Raw genomic sequence first — 16,368 nt, forward strand, 5'->3', positions numbered from 1 at the left:
CATCAGAGGTGTGGAAACAAAGTAGTGATCTGAGAAACAATTTCATGAGAGTAATTCCTAGAGCACCTTTAGTTCTCCAAAGAATCTTCCATTATTTCAAGAATATCTGAGAGTAGATACATAGGAGCAATATCCTATGGATATATGAAGAGAGCTCAGTTCTTTGGAAATTGAAGGGAGGGAATAAGAAAGAAGGAAGAAAAAGCTGGTTTTGCATCAAATAAATATTGTTGACTGTTAGGAACTTGTGTTTGCTGGGAAGTAAACACTGAAAGAAGTTAAGAGTCTTAAGAGTTTTATCAGGTACCCAAGCCAATGAAACTCAAATGATGGAAGAGGCAGGGCACAGAGAAAGCCTCAGAGGAGTCCTGTACTGGTCAGCAATGGGCATTAGGAGCTCCATTATGTTTCAACATTGTCAAAGGGCTACCTGAGGAGCTGAATTGCAAAGGTGCTGACAGCTGGTGGCTGTCAGCTAGTCATTCCTTGCTGCAGAACCACAAGGTTTTTCTTGAGGGGGGAATTCAAGGGGAGCTCCTCCTTGACTGCCACAACACTTTAAGTAGTTTAAAAATATTTGGGAAACAGCTGAATGTTGAACTGAAATGGGCCCGTTCCACCTCCATGCGCAGGTGGGGTGAGGCATCAAGGTTAGGAAGAAGTTCTTCAATCAGAAAGATAATTTAAAAGAATCCTAATGCATGTAGTCAGTCTGTTAATTAGCATGATGTTTTAATCATTTGTGGTTTGGGTGCCCTTTTTGAAAGTTTTACTTGTCGTCGTGTATATGGGAAGTTGACAGTTATTAATTGTTTTTAAGCTTGAACCAGTCCTTATTAGAATTCAAATATATTTCCCACTACTGGGTCCAACATCTATGTAATCATTTATCTTACAGTGAATTTTACTGTAAGTGTTATATTTACAAGAAGCAATTTGTCATTCTTAGGTTAAATATAGAAGCTTCAATATTTTCTGGATAAATCTGTCAAAATAAGATTCAAGCAACAGAAGAGAACAGAAGATTCTAATACAGCATTTTATATTAGAGTTGTGAGATCTCCTATCTGGTTTGACTCTGTTATCATTATTGTTTATAAATATAATTTTCCAATTATTAACCATCATTAGTATTAATGGCATTAATGCTGGTAATCTGTCCCACTAAGGATTTCAAAGTGCTGTATTTGTTATGCTAAATGAGTTCCAGGGCTCCAGCAGTGATTCCCACCCTGATTTGCTATATCCCAAAGTCTCCAAATACAATTAATTTTAATTCATATATAAATGTGCCCTTCAGCACTTTCAGTTAGGGAATGGTACGGCAGACCCTCACATTTCTGGAGTATTTTGATTCCCTAAAGACTTAACTCTCTAATCTAAATGGCAATATATGCCCCCCTTTTCTCAGCAGGACAGCACTCCTTATCATTTAAACATTGTCCTATGAATGTGTCCCCAGGGCCAGGGAGCCTGGGTGAACATATGTGCAAAGTGTGCAGAGGCAAAGCAGGAACTTACATTCCCAAGCTGAGGTCCAGAGGTCCAAAGGATCTATCATGCTTGTGTCCTGCGTCTCCTTTCTGTGACCTGCCCGTCAGTTGTTGCCTAACACTCCAGTCACATCTCTCCCCATTTCCCACTCACCCTCCTCTTCTGTGTTTTGAGCATACCCAGCTGATAGTCCCAGCTGGATGTTCCACTCATGCTGCCTGGCCTCGGTACCGATGCCCACCCAACCTGGAATGCCCTGCAGCCTTCTCCTTCATCCCTTACGTGCCAGACAGCTTCCACACTTTCAGGAGTCAAGCATTGCCTCTTTGCAAGTGCCTTCTTAATTACCCTAACTGTGCTTTGCCTTCCGTGCTTTCTTTCCTCTGTACTGTTTTCCTTTGTACAGATATTCAATATTAGAATCAATCTGTTTGCATATCAGTTGCCATCATTCACTAGAAATGAGAGTGAGAACCATCTATTTCTATACACATGGCCTACTTTCCTGCTAACAAAGCACTCAATGCATTTTGTTGAACGAATGAATGAATCTCTGTTCCTCATCCAAGTGAAACAGGGCTAGCAGCTACACATTACTCTCTGAGTGCCTGCAGAATCCCACACCTGCTGGCAGATCCTCGTGCACACGAGCCCAGTACGGCACCATCCTTGTTAGGACTTCATCCCTACACACCATTTGTCATATACTAACTGAGCCTTCTCTCCACCTTCACTAAAATCTGGGTTTTCCTTGGCATTGCTGATCATCAGCTAGTTACTAGTAGAAAGAATCTCTGATAGTTATTAAAACCACTATGAATTCATGTGTTACTCTAAGTGTAAACTTGTTAACGTGTTAATTCTGTCAGTAGTTTGTGCATTGAAAAAGAGAATGGGAAGCCAGTAAAAGATAGATGAACCCCTAATGGTGGCATTTCAGGAAATAAGAGAGGACAGATGGGAAGATATTTCTGGACCAGGAGCTTCTGGGTGCCCTTCACATGTACCACACAAGCCATTTCCCATTCCTGTACAGAAGGTTGTCTTCTGCTACAACACACTGTAGCTCTCCTGAGAATAGTATTTCTATTTCTGTCTTATATAAAAAGGTAGAGGCACCAGTCCTTCTGGTTGTCAGGGACTCAGGAAGAGCCCTTCTCATATGATGGCCAGAAAAAGGCAAGAACCGAAAAAGTCATTTTTTTTCCTACATCCAGCAGACACTGTAATAACACACCCCAGTTCAAAGAGACAATCAAGTTCAGTGAAAACAGATTTACAATAACTGTAACGATAACTTGCATTGATTAAGTATATACCCAGATACTATGCTAAGTCCTTTCCTTTATTCCTTACACAACCATAAAGTTCATTTTATTATCCACCTTTTATACACAAGTTAAGTAATTTGCCATGGTCACAAAGCTTATAATTGTCCAAGTCATCACCAGAAAGTATGACTCAAAACTTAAGCATACCTTCTAGAAGGTATCCCCTGGAATAAGGAAGGAGGTACCTAATTAAGTTTCCATGTCAATATACAATCTAGCATGCTACTACTCATTGTGATCCTAAATAGAACAAGACATTCTATTTCCTTTTATTCATGAGAGTACAGAAGAGATAATAATTTATGAGTCCAATTTTTACATTAAACAACTGGTGTAGAGAAGATAAGTGCTTTGCCATTATTTCCAGTATCATTTTTTACAAACATCTATGAAATATCTAGAATACGTAAACACTTTCAAAATATTTAGGGAGATTTTAAAGGATGCTATATGGTCCCTGACTCCAAAGATTTTGCAACCTGAGAAGTAATATTAAGATCTCAATAACTTTCCAACCCTGACCCACATACAAACTGTGTCCAAAATGATATAAAAAACCTGAGAGCACTCAGAGAGCAATCAGACTACTGGATGTCAGAGACATAAAAAGAAATATTGTCTTCGCTCTTTTAGTTTCAAGCAATTGTTTCCTAAACACTCTTACAGTCACTAAGTCTGCACACTTCAGAAATTCCAGATCTTCACTAAATCCCATGAAAATATGTGTTGGTATTTTCCTTAAGACTTCTTTTAAAGGCTCACTTCTGTCCATCAACTCAGAGTTCCTCTAAGTATAGTGTGTTTAAACTCTTTTATCTTTTCTGACAGGATGTGGATTCCCAGCAGCAGCACAAATCTAACTGGTCTCCTTACTACTACCCCACACGTGCTTATGTTGAGAGTTTTATTCTCATTTGTTGAAATATATTTAACAATGTCATTTGGTTCACACCAAGTTAATAATGGCTTCCCCAAGGCTAGGATCAATTCAGTCAACCAGTTGGTTTGACTGATTTTTCCTTTGAATTGACCTAATTGCCTGGCTGCTTGGGCATCTGCAGACACCTTTACACAAAAGAGAAGGCAGGTTTCATGTTCATTTGCTAAATGAGGGTTATTCTTTTCTTCTGAGATCTGCCCCATACTTATTGAGTGAATGTTGGCAAGAGTTAAAATCATATCCCCTCTCTCTTCTTTCTCATTTTTAAAATGAGAATACAAATATATAAAGCTCTGAGAATGCTAAATAGGAAAGCAAGTAACAATTGTATATTTGAAGATCCACCTATATTGTAAAGAAAGATTTCTTTTTATCTGAAAGGCCAGCAAAAGACAATATGGAGAAAAAAAAACCCAAACAATTAACAACTTAAAGAGATCAAAAGAAGCTCCCTTTCACTTGTACATTGGGTCCTTTCAGATAACCTGTCATTAATATTCAAATACTATTTTCTTTTTACATTGCAGTGTATATCACTAGCTCTAAAAGTTTACCAGGATTATTTTCCTTTCAAAATAAATATTCTACTTAACAAATTCTCTAGGTTCCTTCACTGATATATACACCAACCAAATCAAAGCTCTGATCTCATTCAAAACTCAGTTTTATTCAAATTTGCTTACCTGGCTACTACTAATAATTTTCTGTCTGTATACCATCTAAAATCCTGATTATGAAACACAAAGAGTCATAAAACATTCCCCAAAATCAGATCAGATAGAGCATCAGCTAATCTGGGTATATTTTTCCCTATGATTAACCAGTTCTTAATGACAACACTTCTTATCTTACAACTGTGACATGAAGAGGGAGCTGTAGCTCTTCTGAGACACAGTTCTGCAAGAACCAGCTTATCCACGCTCTCCGATCTCGTGTCTGTTTCTCTTTCTCTCTCCCTCTCTTGCGCTGTCCCTCATTCATTCACTCTTCCATCTTTTTGCCATTGTGCCAGCTCAGTTTAAATGTATCTGCTCTGTATCTGTTCAAGTGGAGATAATCCATGCAAATCAGGAGCAGTGGCGTTCAGTGCTTGGTGCACAGAGAGGACTCAGCTTGAAGAGGTCACTCGTTCACAGCCGCTCCTCCCATTATATTTTTCCCCTTATTGCAGAACTGCTGTATGTATACAGTGACTGAAAGGACTCAATTTACTGCAACTGCTGCCTGGCTTTACTCACAACTTTTCTTTTTTATAAAGGAACTTACCTCCATCTGTCTTTTCAAGGTAGGAAGTCTGATTCTTCTAAAGACGCATGTAATGCCTCCACTGTCTGTTCATTATCAAATGTCACTTGAATGCTTTATATTGTTGCTGGCAGAAGGCGCAAATGCGGGGATTCCAGGTGCCTCACGCTTTTGTTACTTAACCGTATAGGTACAATTGTTTAAGTGTTGGGTATTGTAATGTTTATTTTCCCTGCAGCAGGCTTCAGTTTTACAATGCCAGAAAAATGATAGGGTCCACTCTTTAATCTAGAAATACAATCCTCTATCAAGTTTTCCCTTAAAATAATATTTCTCAGTGTGTTTTAACTTATTGTGTATACTGGCCAGTAATAGCCAAGTGTAAAATTCAACCATGTTATTTTGGTTTTTTTTTAAACCTGGAACCTTCCTGCAGCATTTTCTGTGGGAAAAAAAAAACTACCTTGAAATGTTTTTAACAACAGCAAGAAAAGGATAGATTTTACTTCATTCTGCTACAAAGCAAGAAGCTGAAGGCCTTATTATATAGGCCTTCACTATAAATAGACTTATTCTTCACAATTTGTAAATTGTTACTATGCTATGCAGAAGTATTACAATTAGTTAGGATTCAGTCACTGTCTTTATACATGCAATTATTGTTTGGATGCTGAAATTGCATTATTAAAAAGTTTAAGGTAGCAAGATTGAAAAACAGAAGCTTCTGTTTGTATACCACTATTTGATAGTATTTTTAAAAACTGTTTTCAAGAGCCAACTGGTTACATTTGGATTAAAAATGCATGTAAGAGGCTAACAGATTTGATGATATACATGCTGATTTGTGAAGACAGTTCCTGGGCTCACATTACTTCGTATGTGTTTCCTTAAAGTTACTTGTAATAATATTTTAATCATTGCTTAGTTGTTTCAATTTTAAAACATACTAAATGCCATAAAATTACTGACTCAAAGATCTCTTTTTGATTACAAATGCAATTATAACATTCCAGTTACAATGCAGATTTCAATAAATGTAATATGTCTTTGAAATCACTCCTTATTAAAATAATTTTACATTTATTACCTTATTTTTCTAAGGAGGTTTGACATGTGGCTATGGCTAGACTATTTAATCTCTTGTATAGTATAAAATTGAACATAAACAGTAAACAAAGTTGACAGTCCTGAAAAGAAGAAAAAATGATCCTGTGGTGTACTGAATAGTTCTGATGACATAAATCTTAGATTTCATCTTCTAGGTAGATACTTGTAGTTAGTGGAGTTCAAGGGAAAAAATTTATTATGAACATAAAATATCTCAGTGTCAAAAATGTGCAGCTTTTTTTCTTTTTGATACAGAATCTTGTACTGAAAAAAATGCACTCTGATTTTTGAGTACAGTACAAGGCACGAAGCCCTGTCATTGTTAGCATAAAGAAGACATCTACACAAGTATTACTCTGCAGAGGGCAATCTTGCTGTCTCTGGCATTTGTTAGGTTACTGTACGTAGAACTTAACTGATAAATATGTTCTGCTTCGTAGCATGTTAGTGATCCTATTGGTATGCAGACTACTCTGCTCAGATAGTAACAAATATGTATATATATATATACATATGTTTTGTAGTGATGGATAATAAAAGTCCTTCACAGTGAGAGAAGAGGAATTTGACTTATTTCTTATGCAGTAATAAGAATTTCTTCAAAACTCTTCAAAATATTGAGTGGTAAAGTAAACTGAGGCTTCCCAGGAAGGACTAATTGAATTTATCTATTTGAATCATGTAGTTACGGGTGAATATCTTCTTCCCAGACAGTCACTAGAGGATTCCATTCACATCTTCAATATTACAGGGAAAGAAAAGGATTTGTCACTAATGGTAGAGGGTGATTCTTTCATATGTAAAATGAGTTTGAGAAGAGGACCAAACACAGGAAAACCTTAACAGATGGAGAGGTGTGTGGGCTTGCCTGGCTGTGTGAAGTTGAGACTAGTGTGAAACTAAAGGGTGCCCTTTCAGAACAAAGGAATGCCATGGAATACTCTGTCAGCAGTCTAGCTGAGGATAGATATAAAAAGTGGCCAGGGGATCTTCCAGGGAAAGAGAAATGCAAACAACAAGGCATTTTCTTTTCAACCAAATTACCAGTATTTGATGGGTATGATGACATGCCGCTCATGGAATCTCAAGTCATCGTTTTACAGTTATTTCAAAAGCACATATTTTGTAGACTTTCACATTTGTTTGCAAACCTCCTAGGAAAATTCTCCGAAGACCTAACTTGTATGCCTTAAGTTAGATTTTACAGCACATCCTAAATAAAATGGTCACAGCCTTTAACTCCCATGGGTTTCTTTTGCTTCATCTGTAAACTTGACATTCCTCTAGTAACTCATTCAAGCAACTGTTGAAGATAAGTTACATTTTACTCCATTTTAGTGTGCGTTGCCACCAGAATCTACTGAACTGGTAAACCTTGTAGCTGCATATAATACCATGTTGTTATGCCCACCTGGCTCTTTTCTGCTGGCTTTACTGCGTACAGTTTAGAAGATAAATTATCATATTTAAAGGATGCTATGGAGGGTGTTAAGTACTCTGAACTTCAGGAGTGTTCAAGGAACCAAAGAAACTTGCAACATTCCTTGAAAGAAAGTGATGTGTTTCATCAGTACCTTATCAATGCCTTTATTATCTATAGATTGGCAATATTTCTCAAGATCTGTATCATACCAAATATGTTTCCTAAAACTTGAAATTCATTGCACTATATGAATTGATGATAATGTGAAGTGAAAACTCAGCAGATACCAATTGTTTTATCTGTGTTAATTTAATCTTCACACTACAAGGATGATGGGACCATCATCCCCATTTCATAGATTAAGACACTGAGGTATAGAGAGGTTCATTAACCTAGTCAAGGCTATACAGTTGTGGATCGCACCTATGTATTCTGATACTGACTGCAAAACCTCTCACAATAATGCCTTCTTGGCTAATTAAGCTCAGATGACTTAAGATAGTAAGGACATCCTTCCACCCACAACCAATAACAAAAACATTTCTACTTACTCATTTATAGTTGTGATTCAAATATCTGATTGTGATTTTTCAGCTCCTTTCATAACTTTCCTGTTTTACATATCTGTATTAACATATAGCAGAGTTTTCTAAAGTTGTTTCATTTAATGCATGCCAGGAATGGTTACTCTTGCAAAACATTTGTCTTTTACCTCAAGGAGTTAAGAACTAAATCAGATCTTTAATGACTGACATGTCTACTGACAGCCTTTGAAGCAGGTGCCCCACCCCACCCCCACCTCTTTTTTTTTTTCTGTCTAAAGAACAAGATTGACATGTCTTTATATGTTTGGAAGTTTTCAGTGGTATAAAGTGCTTGGTAATGATGGAAATTAACCTGAGGCTTTATCTAACTACCTTTCCTTGCACCTCCACTGAAGTTCTCGTAACAATTAAAATTTCTATGACAACATTTTTTGCCATCAGAAAAAATACATTCTTCTGCCTTGTCATATCTTTCTTCAAATTTTCCTGGGAGGTGAAAGAAAGCCCTTTTCTTTGCCTTTCTTTCCATTGGGTGCACCTGAAAGAAAATTTCCCCAGTTGAAGTACACCAGCACATTAGAAAAGCAGATAAAGAACAAAACTGAAGTGAAAATGAATCTTAAATGGTGGGACTCTGAAGCACTGGACATGCTATCTGGCCTTGTGTCGGGAGGTGTCATCTCCTTAAGAAGAAAGGAACAAGAAAAGGACCGTGCAGGGAAGCATTTGTGACTTGACTTCTGTCAGGCACTCTGTTTCTCCTCCCAGTGTGAGAAGATGAACTGTTCTATAGGTAACTCACAAGAATCTGACTCAAAGATGGCCCATTTAACCTTTGAATATCAAATACGTAATGTAAACAAAAATCTGAGCATCATCAACACAAAAATCAAAGGACAGAAATGTGGCGAACAAGGGTCAGTAGCAATTTAGCAAGCTATATATTTCTTGAGTAACAAATGAAAAAACAATTTTGATGCCATTCTGTGATACCAGCATTCTTTTTAGATCTTATTTGAAGTATTAGGCAGATGGACTGCCCTATATATTCCGAACCTCTATCTGCTGGCAGGCAGAAAGCCTGAGACCTATCTTTAAAGTTATTTTAATGTAAAGGTTTTGCCCGGATTAGCTAAATTAGACATCAACCATTGGTACAGGAAAGATGGGGAATTAATTTAAATTTGAGCTTACCCTTCCATTGTCTCTTGCTGAGTGAGTTCCTTAGCCTGAGACATTGCTTTCAGATTTGATTTCTCCATTACTTGGTTGATATTCTTACCTTGAAAGAAAAAAGAGGAGTGCAAGGAGAACAAGGAATGGTGGTTGTAAGCTATGTATTGATATAAACACTTAAGGAATTAAAACTGCTCTAAAACCACTGGGAAAATGTGTCCCTCATTGTTAAATTCTTCAACTCATAACTGAATTTTCTATCTAAAAAGAAGTCAATTTCCTGAACTTAAAAAATAAAATCAAAAGTTTTTTCTCTGTGGAAAGCTTGTGACAGGAGCAAAAGCTATTCAAATAACTTAATTCTCAATTATATCAGCAATCAGTTAAGACTGAGCAGTTATCAATACATCTTAGCTCAAAAATAAAATTTCACTAGCTAGTAAGAGCCACAGTTTGGAAGGCAAAGCCAAAATCTGTAAAAAGCCTTAAGCCAGTATTGGAAAGTCTGTTTGCTTGTTTGTTTATGGCTATTGTTATATATGTTACTTTCCTATCAATCTTCTCCCAGAAATGGTCATCAACTGCCTAGTCTCACAGCACCTACAGTTTATACCACACAAATCATCCTCTAACTGAGTTGTTTTCTCATATTTTCCAGGTTGTTTTAGGGGTCATATTTCTGAATTCCAAGCAGCTTGTAAACTACTTAAGAATAAAATCGTACTTTGTGTCTTTCACACACTTTGATTCAATGTAAAGGCTAGAGATTATTCTTGATTAGTATTTGAATGGTTGGTTGAATTTTAAAAATTCTAGTTAGCTGAGGTTATATTTTTAAAAATTTGTTTCAAGGGCAACTGAGGAACAACTATCCATTCAAAACACGTCTTGATACCTAGCCATGTTCCAGACACTGGGCCCATGATGACAGCATATGAAAGTTAACACATGCACAGTCTGAAAAATAAGAACAGGAAATAGATTGTTCTAATAGATAAAGATATATATATATAATGATTTCTCAGTTTGAAAGTTAAAGGGAAAAGCAAATGGTGAAAGAACTAAGGTAAAAGGTGAGGGCAGGAGGAGAATTAAAAAGACAAAGAAAATAAGGCAACTTAGAAGACAGAAAGGGGTGGGGAAGGAGAGAGGTGCTGAGAGAAGAGGAGAGAAGAGGAGAGAAGGCTCCAGACGATTTTAAAGAATTCAGACCTTGGCATTTTTTGTTAACCACAGTTTACGGCTTTTTAACTTCTATCATTAAATCTTCATACACTATAAATGGAATAGAGGTAGTAATTACTCTCTAACAGAATTATTCTTTGGCCTGAAGCTTTGGCTCCCTAGGAATGGGTACACTAAGCGGGGTTGCCGTCCTAAGTAAGGATGAAAGCAAAAAGGAAGTAAAGTGGCTTTTAAGGCAAACTACCAAATAAGAAATCCCACACAGGGAGCTTACAACCATAAATCAAATTCTAAAAGGAATTTGGCAAACCCAGTCTTACCCAGGCAGACATCAACACCTAAGCATGGTGAAGATGGAGCCTGTCAGGGGAGTGGGCTGCAGGGCAGCTTCAGAGTTGCGATCGTCAGCCAGCGCACTCCTGGAAAAAGGCTGGGATGCGTGGGAAAAGACACAGGCTTCAGGAAGCCGTGCTGACAGGAGTGAAACAGGAAAAGCAGTTTGGAGTTCACCACGCTAGTAGAAACTGCCTATCCACCTCTGGGTTCCAGGGTCAAGGGGAAACAAGACCTTCCAGTTCCTCAGAAGATTCAGGGTAAAGGCACTGAACATAGGTCTTCTCCCCATTGGGGTACTCAGACCTCATGCTGGAAGCATTTTGTTGTCTCAGCTCTCAGACATTTCATTTTTCAGCTCTTAGCCATGTGCGTGTTAAAGACTATTTGTGAAATCCTTCTGATTAGCAAGTGAAAAGCCATTGCATACCGGCTAGTGGGATTTTGTTGGATTCAGAGAGGGACACAGTAGACGGCAGGTGACCGTGGATGCTATTTCTAATGGACACAAGAGATCAAGGACCAAGGTTTAAAACTGGCAGCCTGATCAGAAAAATAGAAAAGAATTTTAAAAACCACAAAGGCATTTAAAATCATGTGAAATGAATTTACCAAGAAGGCAAAATAAAACAGAAAGAGCACTAGCTTTAGACACATTGACCTGGGTTAAAACCCCAGCTATTGGAAATATTGTTTAATTTCTCTAAGTTCCAGCTTCCTCATCTGTAAACTGGAAATAAAAATAGCCACTTCTCAGTTTTACAGTAAAAAATGAAATTATATCTTCTATATGCTCCAAACAATGCTGACCTCCTGGAAAACATTTGATAGTACTTCCCCATATTCATTCTGTTTTCTGTCCATAATCAAATTTACATTATCCTGGATCCCACACATAGATATATGTATTGAGATGTTTCATGTCTTAATTTTAATTCATCACTATAAAAAGAAAAGAGATTCATGGGACAACAAAGCTTTGTTAAGATAGTGTCTGAGAACAGTCATCCTTAAAATGCTGAGGTGTTCTCATGCGGCAGCGAGGCAGATCATAGTCATGAACAGCAAATCCTTAAAGAAAGATGCTTCCAATGCTGGGGTTATATTTATAATTTTTGTTAAAATTAATATTTCACCCACTTCTGCTTCTTAGGTCCTTATTTAATATCCTTAAGGCCTGATGCCTAATAACCAACATGTGTTAATTTCTACAGCTCTTGAAACGGCAGGCCTGCTGGAGGCCCTGGCTGTTGGGGATGGATACAGGTGCAGAGCTCCCTAAGTTTCCTTCCAAGTAGGATATGTGTAGGCCACTCTGCATCTCTAGTCCCCAAATTCAAAAGCCAGACTTAAAACTTTTGTTAGGGTTGACGATGAATAAGTCAAATATAAAATCCATCCTGAGGACTCTTTTTTTTTTTTTTTAGCTTTTCCTATGTGTGAGGTGAGCCCAGAGCACAATGTCAGAAGGAAAGAAGCATCAGGGCATGAGAAAATCAGGAGGGTGTTTCCCAGCTTTGTAGGATTTTTCTGATTCCTTTGGAAACTATGTAAACGAATTCCTTAAACACAGACTGTTATTGATTTTCTCTGATGTTCATTGATTCCCTCGTCATTGCTTCATGTATGTGTTCTCCCAAAACATCTAGTATCGATATTTCTCTCCCTCAACTCTGACCCCAATCCATTACAAGTATATCATTAAAACCTGTTTAATTTCCTATGAAAGATTATATTAAGTGCACTTTTAGTGTAGTTATGTCAATAGTGAAAGATAAACATGTATTAGGCAGTGCAAAATGCTGATTATGTGTCAGGGTAAATCTGTTTATTTCAGATATACAGCCTGACAACCCCCTGGTGTTAATCAGGAAAGTACACACTCATTCCAGGTACAGTGTGGTGGGCTTCTGACAGCAAAATGCTCTCATTGGTCTCCTGATAGGACAAATTCTTCATCATACCTATGTACATATGTATCCGTGGAATAAAATGCAGACATGTGGACCATGTGTTTTAGGCATGCGTGACATACTTATATTATGGTGTTTTTGTACATACAGAAAACAAATATACTTTGAGACACACCAATATCCAGTTTACATTAACAGCTCTGCAGAGGATGGAATGGCTTGAGAAAGGGGGGAGTGGATTATAGGATTAAGCTATATTTTAGTTTGTGCCCAGGGCAGTGCTTGCCCTCAGGAATGTCAGCTCAGAACCATTTGTATTAATCCACAGAAAAAGGATCAGAGCCAGTGCAAAGAAGGGGAATCAAGAGAGGTAGGTCAGTACAGAGTGTTAATCCAATTCTCAATATAAACATACTTTTATTCTTTTAACTTTTTTTCCTTGAGATAGTAGTTTCTAAATACATCTAGAAACACTACTGACTGCCAGCTCTATTGGGCACGAAGTTCCTCTTTAATGAGATAAAAAAAAAACAGTATCAGGAAGTCAACATGACACATGTGCTGTGGCTGAGTTTCACCAGGTTTTTGTGCAGTAGAAAATGAATCTAAATAAAAATGAATTGAATCTTCAGGCATAGTTTGCCGACCCCTCTAAAAAATAATTTTGTCTGACTTTATTACATTATGATCACTTCCTGAATGCCATAAAATGCTGAGTAGAATAGTAAAAATTGATATGTATATTGACATTCAGTTTTCTAAATAGAAGCTGAGAAAATATAAACAGCATTTGGTCTTTGCCACTCTTCCGACCAACCATTCGTTCGTACGCTGACTAATTCACTTACTCTCAATACCTCATTCTGCCTTAATATAAATGTCTTCTGAAATAATTTCTCCCCAGTAGATTATGCACATCTTCGGTTTGATTCAGAATTTACATGTGTAGTTTGCATATTTTTGCATCGAAGTGTCTGTTCTAAATTAGATAAAGGTCACTGTCATTCATAATCAAGAAGAAGGTGGATTAAAGGTCACAATTCAATAGAAAAAATCTGATTAGATGTAGGGGTTTGTTCAGGTGATTCAATATCATTGGATAAGTGGAAATCATGAGTCAACAAATCAAGCTCAGTATAATGGGTGTCTTGCTTCACTGTGGCCAAAAATATTGAGATTTTTTTTTTTTCTACCAACTTGTTTGTTTATATGTTGCAGTGGCAGTAACTTATGTTAATGCTTTTACAATTAGGTGTCTTTTATAATGTCATTTGGTTTTAGGACTAACATAAATAACCACTGTATCTCCAAAATAAAGTAGTAAGTTACAATGAATTAATAATAGACAGATATGGATTAGGAAGTCCCTGAGGACCGATGGTTACTTCTACCATTTTTTCCCTGAGGTAGTTCCTAGTTTTTCCACTTTTTAAAGGATGGAACTGTCACAGCACATTTCTTCTCTTACATAGCTATTTTATACCTCTCACAGAACTTAAAAGCCCCTAAAAACGCTTCTGAATCGTGACATCTACTCAGTATTTCTGTGCTGTGATTAGAACGGATAAGTATAGAATAAATGTAGCCAGTGGCAGACTATTAGGCTTTTTCAATTTGCTGAACATTTAAAGGTATATTTGATGATGACTTGAATAAATGGAAAGCAGTTGAAAACAAACAAATACTAAGTTGCAGTACATATTTATTTTGTCTATAAATCAATCTGAGTACCTGTAGGAGGATAACTGATAGACTTTTCCTTTATATTTGGAGGTTTGACATTAGGGTCTGAGGTATTAGCCTCAGTGCTCACTGTAACAGAATCCCTGTTCACTCAAAATGTAAAGAGTCTGATTTCCTCAACTAATAGTACTTCTTTTCATTTTCACATGCGCTTTTGACTTAAGGGGAAATCCTACCTCATCCCCTTGTTTGCTACTCTGTTTTCTATATTGGCATCTTAGCATAGGATAATTGACCAAAAAACATAAAAAAAGGAGAGAGAGAGAGAAAGAAAGAAAGAAAGGAAGATAGACAAGGAGGCACCACCTTTTTAAAGCACATTGTTTATTTTTCTCAAAAAAATCAAACATTTTTATAGAAACTATAAAGGTTAAATGGTTTAAGTAGATTATAATTAGTTAATTTTGTTAAACATATATTGGATCAATTTTACGTTATTTTAATTACACTTGGAATAAATGGTTTGGTGAACAAATTCACTTGATGTTCAGGATCAAACAAAATTACCTTTCCTCTGGGTAGGCTTAAGTTTCACAAAATGATTTGGAAATGACCTCCTTTTCTTTCATCTAAAAATATCATTGGATTTAGAAAATGATTAAAGTTGGGTGTATTGTGTTTTAGGTCAGTCATATTTTATCATTTTCATAGCTTATTCTTTCTTTAAAGAGGAATATAACAAAACTTCACTAAACAGATGTTCCCCTTTAAGGAATCCATGTGGTAACATTGTATCTATAAGGTTGATTCAACTCTTATTTCTGCCAGAGGACATATATTGTATTCTGGTAAGTTTATTAAGTTTTTTTCTAACAAATCATAGGGGTGAAAGCTAGATAATTGTTAAATATCATGGCCAAATCAGAGATGTTCTGACTTAGGTCTCAACAGTATATGTATGTATGTATGTACTTATATGCATACCTATAAATAGGCAATCCTTGAATTGTGAATCCCTTATATCTCACATAAGAAAATCACATAACTATCTCTCACTTGTCCAGTCTGGGGCCTCAGATAAGCAATTTAGAAGACTGCAAATCTGATTTGTCCTTTTTTTTGTATATGTGTATATGGAGTTAGCAAATTAATCTAGTGCCCCAAAATAGGTGATCTTTCCTTTTGCTTCCAGAAGTAGTTCTCAATTAGGGATGATTTTGCTTACCAGGGGACATTTTGTAGTATCTGGCGACATTTTTGGTTTGTGTTGGGGGGTAAGGCAAGGTGGGTGTTGATACCACTGGCATCTAGTGACAAAAGGTCAGGCATGCTGCTAAATGCATAGGACAGCCTCCCACAACAAAGAATTATCCTGCCCCCAAATCCTCTCTTATAGGGAAGAGGGATATGTTTCTTCTTTATGTGCTTCAACTCTATAGTACCTGTCTCCCCACACCAACTCCACGTCATTCTGACCTGCATCTGGCTAACTTCTCTTCATCCCTCAGAATCCTCAGGGCACTCCTCACCTCATTCAGAAAGCTCTGCTGGTTTGTCATCTGATTATCATGACACGTATTTATGTTACCATATCACTGTATCCCACTGAACTCTAATGATTGATTTGCTTTTCTGAATCCCATACTAGATTATAAATCTCCTGAAAAGTGTACTTTGCATTGCTAACATCTAGCATAGTTTGTGGGACATAATAACTGTCCTATTAAGTTTTGTTGTTGAGTGAAATCAAACTTATCTCTAGAAACAATACTGTACAGGGTGTTTGGGTTTAGCTTAAATAGAACTCAAGACACTATTTCAGGCACTGTGGTCTGTCTACCTATTTATTTATACAGCTGAATGTGTTTTAAACCATGATAATGTGTTTATGAATCATAACATGATTGTATGTATATATTTTTCTCAATAAGGTAGTATCATGACCATATACACATGCCTAAATGAAGCATATTATTATATTTACATCAATAAA

The 16,368-nt window shown here is 36.8% G+C and overlaps 1 protein-coding gene across 1 annotated transcript in view; it reads left to right on the forward strand.

The window, feature by feature from the left end:
• The first annotated feature begins 4,932 nt into the window (after positions 1–4,932).
• ADGRL2 (adhesion G protein-coupled receptor L2) overlaps positions 4,933–16,368 on the forward strand; it is a 591,965-nt gene continuing 580,529 nt past the window's right edge. The window contains exon 1 of the mRNA XM_036890112.2: positions 4,933–5,050. The gene's annotated coding sequence lies outside the window, so the exon portion shown is untranslated. The remainder of the gene's footprint in view (positions 5,051–16,368) is intronic.

Source organism: Manis pentadactyla, chromosome 4 (genome assembly GCF_030020395.1).
Source record: "Manis pentadactyla isolate mManPen7 chromosome 4, mManPen7.hap1, whole genome shotgun sequence".
Classification (NCBI taxonomy): Eukaryota; Metazoa; Chordata; class Mammalia; order Pholidota; family Manidae; genus Manis; species Manis pentadactyla.